General features: G+C 69.0%; 1 non-coding gene across 1 annotated transcript; it reads right to left on the bottom strand.

Moving 5' to 3' along the window:
• Nucleotides 1–3,997: 3,997 nt before the first annotated feature.
• On the bottom strand, nucleotides 3,998–4,116 carry LOC135979835 (5S ribosomal RNA). Its single transcript, XR_010597079.1, has one exon. It is a non-coding gene; the product is annotated as a 5S ribosomal RNA (ribosomal RNA).
• Nucleotides 4,117–8,064: the final 3,948 nt, after the last annotated feature.

The following is an 8,064-nucleotide window of genomic DNA, read 5'->3' on the forward strand; positions in this document are numbered from 1 at the left end:
GTCCGGGGGAGGCTTAATAGTCGTCCCCCGGCCAGTGCGGGGGAGGCTTAATAGTCGTCCCCCGGGTACTCCGGGGGCCAGGCTTAATAGTCGTCCCCCGAGGACTCCGGGGGCAGGCTTAACAGTCATCCGCCCCGGGCGCTCCAGGGGGAAAGCTTAATAGTCCTCCCCCGAGAGTGTGTGTGTGTGTGTGGGAGGGAGGCTTAGCAGTCTTGCCCCGGGCGGTCCGGTGGGGGAGGCTTAGCAGTCGTCATCCGAGGACTCCGGGGGCAGGCTTAATAGTGGTTCCAGGGGAGGCTTAATAGTCGTCCCCCGGGCAGTCCGGGAGAGGCTTAATCGTCATCCCCCGACAGTGTGTGTGTGTGTGTGGGGGGGGAGGCTTAGCAGTCTTCCCCCAGGCTGGGTGGGGGCCTGGCGGGAGGCGTCGCAGTCTTCCCCCGGGCGGTCCGGTGGGGGAGGCTTAGCAGTCGTCATCAGGGCGGTCCGGGGGGTGGGGGGAGGCCTCAGAGTCGTCCCTCGGAGAGCCGGGTCGGCGGCGGTGGCGGGTGTCAGGCTTTACGTCCAGCCTCCGGAGGGTGAGCGTCCTCGGACGGGATGCAGCTGCCGCAGAGAGGCAGCCTCTGAGGCAAGGAGCGGAGCACCGAGGCTGGGGAGAGGGGAGCAGGAGCCGGGGGCTGGGGTGGGTGGGTGGGGGGGGCGTTCAGGACAACCGATCAAGCCCCGGGAAGCGGCTGTCAAATGTTCAAAGTCCCCCCCGGGACAACAGGTCAAGCCCTGGGAGGCGGCTGTCAAATGTTCAAAGTCCCCACCGGGACAACAGGTCAACCCCCGGGAAGCGGCTGTCAAATTTTCAAAGTCCCCGTTCGGCCACCAGGTCAACCCGCTGAATCTACTGGGTTGACCTGGCGGCCGGTTTGCTTTCCGGCCACCAGGTCAACCCATTGGATTCGACGGGTTGACCTGGCGACCGGTTTGCTTTCCGGCCACCAGGTCAACCCATTGGATTCGACGGGTTGACCTGGTGGCCGGTTTGCTTTCCGGACCGGATGTCACCCCACTCCCAGGGCAGCGCGGCAGTGGTGCTGAGGACCGCAGAGGGGGGGCTTAATAGTCGAGAGGGAGCAGGTCCGGGGGAGGCTTAATAGTCGTCCCCCGAGGACTCCGGGGGCCAGGCTTAATAGTCGTCCCCCCGGGCGCTCCAGGGGGAAAGCTTAATAGTCCTCCCCCGAGGATAGGCTTAATAGTCGCCCCCCGGCCAGTCCGGGGGAGGCTTAATAGTCGTTCCAGGGGAGGCTTAATAGTCATCCCCCGGGCAGTCCGCGGGAGGCTTAATAGTCGTCCCCCGAGTGCTCCGGGGGGCAGGCTTAATAGTCGTTCCCCAGGCAGTCTGGGAGAGGCTTAAGAGTCATCCCCCGACAGTGTGGGTGTGGGTGTGGGCGGGGGGGAGGCTTAGCAGTCGTCCCCAGGGCGGTCCGGGGGTGGGGGGAGGCCTCAGAGTCGTCCCTCCGAGAGCCGTGTCGGCGGCGGTGGCGGGTGTCAGGCTTTACGTCCAGCCTCCGGAGGGTGAGCGTCCTCGGACGCGATGCAGCCGCCGCAGAGAGGCAGCCTCCGAGGCAGGGAGCGGAGCACCGAGGCTGGGGAGTGGGGAGCAGGAGCCGGGGGGGAGGTGGGGGGCGTTCAGGACAACAGGTCAACCCCCTGGAAGCGGCTGTCAAATGTTCAACGTCCCCACTCGGCCACCAGGTCAAGCCCCGGGAAGCGGCTGTAAAATTCTCAAAGTCCCCACCGGGACAATAGGTCAAGCCCTGGGAGGCGGCTGTCAAATGTTCAAAGTCCCCACCGGGACAACAGGTCAACCCCCGGGAAGCGGCTGTCAAATTTTCAAAGTCCCCGTTCGGCCACCAGGTCAACCCGCTGAATCTACTGGGTTGACCTGGCGGCCGTTTTGCTTTCCGGCCACCAGGTCAACCCATTGGTTTCGACGGGTTGACCTGGCGGCTGGTTTGCTTTCCGGCCACCAGGTCAACCCATTGGATTCGACGGGTTGACCTGGTGGCCGGTTTGCTTTCCGGCCCGGGTGTCACCCCACTCCGAGGGCAGCACGGCAGTGGTCTTGAGGACCACAGAGGGGGGCTTAATAGTCGAGACGGAGCAGGTCCGGGGGAGGCTTAATAGTCGCCCCCCGGCCAGTCCGGGGGAGGCTTAATAGTCGTCCCCCGAGGACTCCGGGGGCCAGGCTTAATAGTCGTCCCCCCCCGGGCGCTCCAGGGGGGAAAGCTTAATAGTCCTCCCCCGAGGACTCCGGGGGCAGGCTTAACAGTCGTCCGCCCCGGGCGCTCCAGGGGGAAAGCTTAATAGTCCTCCCCCGACAGTGTGTGTGTGTGTGTGTGGGAGGGAGGCTTAGCAGTCTTGCCCCGGGCGGTCCGGTGGGGGAGGCTTAGCAGTCGTCCCCAGGGCGGTCCGGGGGTGGGGGGGGGGGGGAGGCCTCACAGTCGTCCCTCGGAGAGCCGGGTCAGCGGCAGTGGTGGGTTTACGTCCAGCCTCCGGAGGGTGCGCGTCCTCGGAGGCGATGCAGGCGCCGCAGAGAGGCAGCCTCCGAGGCAGGGAGCGGAGCACCGAGGCTGGGGAGAGGGGAGCAGGAGCCGGGGGCTGGGGCTGGGGGTGGGGGGCGTTCAGGACAACCGGTCAAGCCCCGGGAAGCAGCTGTCAAATGTTCCAAGTCCCCACTCGGCCACCAGGTCCACCCCAGTCTAGCAATGGGGTTGACCTGGCTGACGGCCGGTTAGTATCAAGGTAAACTCACCGTCGTCCACAGGAGGGCAGCTCTCAGGCCGGCCGGCTGCGGCTGACTCTGGGGCGGCGCCCGGTCCCGGCAGCGAGGGGCGGGGGGCGCGGAGCGAGACGGGGCTAACCGGGGGGGGGCGCCTCCTGCGACTTTGGGGGCCGCGGGTCGTCAGTGGCGTGCAGGCCGGGCCTCTCCCGGGGGATTCGGGGGGGCGGTCCTGCGGGCCGGGCGCAGGGGGCTCGAGCGAGCCCGGGCCGGTCCGCCCCGGGGCCGGGGTCTCCGCCTGCGGCTCAGGGGGGCGCGGGTCGTCGGGGGAGGAAGCCCGGGGGAGCCGCACACCGGCCCGCCAGGCCAGGCCTGGCCTGGATGGCCGCGGGGGGATTCGGGGCGGTCCCGCGGGCCGGGGGCCGGGCGCAGGGGAGGCGGGGGGGCCGAGCGAGTCCGTCCCGGGCCCGGGGCCTCCCCCTGCGGCTTTGGGGTCCGTGGGTCCCCGCTGGAGGAAGCCACTGGGAGCTGGACACCCGCCGTCCGTCCCGCCAGGCCAGGCCTGGCCTGGGTGGCCGCGGGGGGATTCGGGGCGGTCCCGCGGGCCGGGGGCCGGGCGCAGGGGAGGCGGGGGGGCCGAGCGAGTCGGGCCCGGGCCCGGGGCCTCCCCCTGCGGCTTTGGGGTCCGTGGGTCCCCGCTGGAGGAAGCCGCTGGGCGCTGGACACCCGCCGTCCGTCCCGCCTGGCCAGGCCTGGCCTGGGTGGCCGCGGGGGGATTCGGGGCGGTCCCGCGGGCCGGCGGCCGGGCGCAGGGGGTCCGAGCGAGTCCGTCCCGGGCCCGGGGCCTCCCCCTGCGGCTTTGGGGTCCGTGGGTCCCCGCTGGAGGAAGCCGCTGGGCGCTGGACACCCGCCGTCCGTCCCGCCTGGCCAGGCCTGGCCTGGGTGGCCGCGGGGGGGGATTCGGGGCGGACCTGCGGGCCGGCGGCCGGGAGGGTCCGGGCCAGTCCGCCCCATGCCCGGGGTCTCCCCCAGCGGCTTCGGTGGCCCCGGGGGGGGTCCTCCGCGGAGGAAGCCGGGTGGGTGGGGAGCCGGACCCCAGGCGCCCAGACCCGTGACCTGCGGCCGCGACCTCCGACTCGGCAGGAGCGACGAGGGGCTTTCCGGCCCGTCCCCCCCTCTCCTTCCCCCCCAGAAAAGGAGAGAGAGCTGACTCGGACCGGGAAAAGCTGCCTACGGCACCTGGGATTCCCAGGCGGTCACCCATCCAAGTACTAGCCAGGCCCGGGACGGTTTACCTTCCGAGATCGGACGGGATCGGGGGCGTTCGGTCCGGTATGGCCGTAGGCACCCGGCCCCGCGCCTCCTCGCCCGCTTTCCCCTGCCGACGCCCGGGCCTGCCGCACGGTGAGCCCCGGTCGGACTGCCCCCCCCCCTGCGGCAGGGCCCCCGTCTCTCGCGGGCCCGGTCCTTTTTTCCTTTTCGAGCTCCGGGGCCCGGGCTGGCCGCCAGAGCCCCTCCGCCCGCCCTCCCCGGCGTCGGGGAAAATACTGTCCCGGACTTCCAGTGCGCCCGATCCTGTCAGCCGGGGGGTGGGGAGGGGCAGTCCCTCGCTGCGGCCGGGGAGGGTGAGCCCAGGGCGGCTTGCCTGCCGTGCGAGGCCCCTCTCGGCCACCAGGTCAACCCCGAGTCGAAAGGGCTGAAAAATTTTCAGAGTCCCCTCCCGGGCACCAGGTCAACCCGTGGAATCGGACGGGTTCACCTGCTGGCCGGTTCGCTTCCCGGGCACCAGGTCAACCCGTGGAATCGAAAGGGTTCACCTGCTGGCCGGTTTGCTTTCCGGCCACCAGGTCAACCCCTAGGGGTTTTAACGGGGGCACGCCCGGTGGCCTCTTTCCCGTCCGGTCACCAGGTCAACCCGGATCTCCCTCCTTCCCTGGGCGTCCCCTCCTCGGAGGCGTCAGGTTCCATTCCCCCCCCCCCCCCCAGACTTCCAGGGGCCCGATCCAGTCGGCCGGGAGGCAGTCCCTCGCTGCGGCCGGGGAGGGTGAGCCCAGGGCGGCCTGGTCCATGTCTCTAGTGGGCCCGATCCTTTTTTTTTTTTTCGAGCTCCGGGGCCAGGCCCGCCCGGGCAGCCCTCCTCGGAGGCGTGGGGCGATTTCCCCCCGCCCCCAGACTTCCAGGGGCCCGATCCTGTCGGCCGGGAGGCAGTCCCTCGCTGCGGCCGGGGAGGGTCAGCCCAGGGCGGCTTGCCTGCCGTGCGAGTCCCCTCTCGGCCACCAGGTCAACCCCGAGTCGAAAGGGCTGAAAAATTTTCTGAGTCCCCTCCCGGGCACCAGGTCAACCCGTGGAATCGAACGGGTTCACCTGCTGGCCGGTTCGCTTTCCGGCCACCAGGTCAACCCGTGGAATCGAAAGGGTTCACCTGCTGGCCGGTTCGCTTTCCGGCCACCAGGTCAACCCCTAGGTTTTAAGGGGGGGGGACGCCCGGTGGCCTCTTTCCCGTCCGGTCACCAGGTCAACCCGGATCTCCCTCCTTCCCTGGGCGCCCCCTCCTCGGAGGCGTCAGGTTCCATTCTTTTTTCCAGACTTCCAGGGGCCCGATCCAGTCGGCCGGGTGGCAGTCCCTCGCTGCGGCCGGGGAGGGTGAGCCCAGGGCGGCTTGCCTGCCGTGCGAGTCCCCTCTCGGCCACCAGGTCAACCCCGAGTCGAAAGGGCTGAAAAATTTTCAGAGTCCCCTCCCGGGCACCAGGTCAACCCGTGGAATCGAACGGGTTCACCTGCTGGCCGGTTCGCTTCCCGGGCACCAGGTCAACCCGTGGAATCGAAAGGGTTCACCTGCTGGCCGGTTCGCTTTCCGGCCACCAGGTCAACCCCTAGGTTTTAAGGGGGGGGACGCCCGGTGGCCTCTTTCCCGTCCGGTCACCAGGTCAACCCGGATCTCCCTCCTTCCCTGGGCGCCCCCTCCTCGGAGGCGTCAGGTTCCAGTCTTTTTTCCAGACTTCCAGGGGCCCGATCCAGTCGGCCGGGAGGCAGTCCCTCGCTGCGGCCGGGGAGGGTGAGCCCAGGGCGGCCTGGTCCATGTCTCTAGTGGGCCCGATCCTTTTTTTTTTTTTCGAGCTCCGGGGCCAGGCCCGCCCGGGCAGCCCTCCTCGGAGGCGTGGGGCGATTTCCCCCCGCCCCCAGACTTCCAGGGGCCCGATCCTGTCGGCCGGGAGGCAGTCCCTCGCTGCGGCCGGGGAGGGTCAGCCCAGGGCGGCTTGCCTGCCGTGCGAGTCCCCTCTCGGCCACCAGGTCAACCCCGAGTCGAAAGGGCTGAAAAATTTTCAGAGTCCCCTCCCGGGCACCAGGTCAACCCGTGGAATCGAACGGGTTCACCTGCTGGCCGGTTCGCTTTCCGGCCACCAGGTCAACCCGTGGAATCGAAAGGGTTCACCTGCTGGCCGGTTCGCTTTCCGGCCACCAGGTCAACCCCTAGGTTTTAAGGGGGGGGGACGCCCGGTGGCCTCTTTCCCGTCCGGTCACCAGGTCAACCCGGATCTCCCTCCTTCCCTGGGCGCCCCCTCCTCGGAGGCGTCAGGTTCCATTCTTTTTTCCAGACTTCCAGGGGCCCGATCCAGTCGGCCGGGTGGCAGTCCCTCGCTGCGGCCGGGGAGGGTGAGCCCAGGGCGGCTTGCCTGCCGTGCGAGTCCCCTCTCGGCCACCAGGTCAACCCCGAGTCGAAAGGGCTGAAAAATTTTCAGAGTCCCCTCCCGGGCACCAGGTCAACCCGTGGAATCGAACGGGTTCACCTGCTGGCCGGTTCGCTTCCCGGGCACCAGGTCAACCCGTGGAATCGAAAGGGTTCACCTGCTGGCCGGTTCGCTTTCCGGCCACCAGGTCAACCCCTAGGTTTTAAGGGGGGGGACGCCCGGTGGCCTCTTTCCCGTCCGGTCACCAGGTCAACCCGGATCTCCCTCCTTCCCTGGGCGCCCCCTCCTCGGAGGCGTCAGGTTCCAGTCTTTTTTCCAGACTTCCAGGGGCCCGATCCAGTCGGCCGGGAGGCAGTCCCTCGCTGCGGCCGGGGAGGGTGAGCCCAGGGCGGCCTGGTCCATGTCTCTAGTGGGCCCGATCCTTTTTTTTTTTTTCGAGCTCCGGGGCCAGGCCCGCCCGGGCAGCCCTCCTCGGAGGCGTGGGGCGATTTCCCCCCCCCCCAGACTTCCAGGGGCCCGATCCTGTCGGCCGGGAGGCAGTCCCTCGCTGCGGCCGGGGAGGGTCAGCCCAGGGCGGCTTGCCTGCCGTGCGAGTCCCCTCTCGGCCACCAGGTCAACCCCGAGTCGAAAGGGCTGAAAAATTTTCAGAGTCCCCTCCCGGGCACCAGGTCAACCCGTGGAATCGAACGGGTTCACCTGCTGGCCGGTTCGCTTTCCGGCCACCAGGTCAACCCGTGGAATCGAAAGGGTTCACCTGCTGGCCGGTTCGCTTTCCGGCCACCAGGTCAACCCCTAGGTTTTAAGGGGGGGGGACGCCCGGTGGCCTCTTTCCCGTCCGGTCACCAGGTCAACCCGGATCTCCCTCCTTCCCTGGGCGCCCCCTCCTCGGAGGCGTCAGGTTCCATTCTTTTTTCCAGACTTCCAGGGGCCCGATCCAGTCGGCCGGGTGGCAGTCCCTCGCTGCGGCCGGGGAGGGTGAGCCCAGGGCGGCTTGCCTGCCGTGCGAGTCCCCTCTCGGCCACCAGGTCAACCCCGAGTCGAAAGGGCTGAAAAATTTTCAGAGTCCCCTCCCGGGCACCAGGTCAACCCGTGGAATCGAACGGGTTCACCTGCTGGCCGGTTCGCTTCCCGGGCACCAGGTCAACCCGTGGAATCGAAAGGGTTCACCTGCTGGCCGGTTCGCTTTCCGGCCACCAGGTCAACCCCTAGGTTTTAAGGGGGGGGACGCCCGGTGGCCTCTTTCCCGTCCGGTCACCAGGTCAACCCGGATCTCCCTCCTTCCCTGGGCGCCCCCTCCTCGGAGGCGTCAGGTTCCAGTCTTTTTTCCAGACTTCCAGGGGCCCGATCCAGTCGGCCGGGAGGCAGTCCCTCGCTGCGGCCGGGGAGGGTGAGCCCAGGGCGGCCTGGTCCATGTCTCTAGTGGGCCCGATCCTTTTTTTTTTTTTCGAGCTCCGGGGCCAGGCCCGCCCGGGCAGCCCTCCTCGGAGGCGTGGGGCGATTTCCCCCCCCCCCAGACTTCCAGGGGCCCGATCCTGTCGGCCGGGAGGCAGTCCCTCGCTGCGGCCGGGGAGGGTCAGCCCAGGGCGGCTTGCCTGCCGTGCGAGT

The sequence above is a fragment of the Chrysemys picta genome, unplaced genomic scaffold (genome assembly GCF_011386835.1).
Source record: "Chrysemys picta bellii isolate R12L10 unplaced genomic scaffold, ASM1138683v2 scaf1277, whole genome shotgun sequence".
Taxonomy (NCBI): Eukaryota; Metazoa; Chordata; order Testudines; family Emydidae; genus Chrysemys; species Chrysemys picta.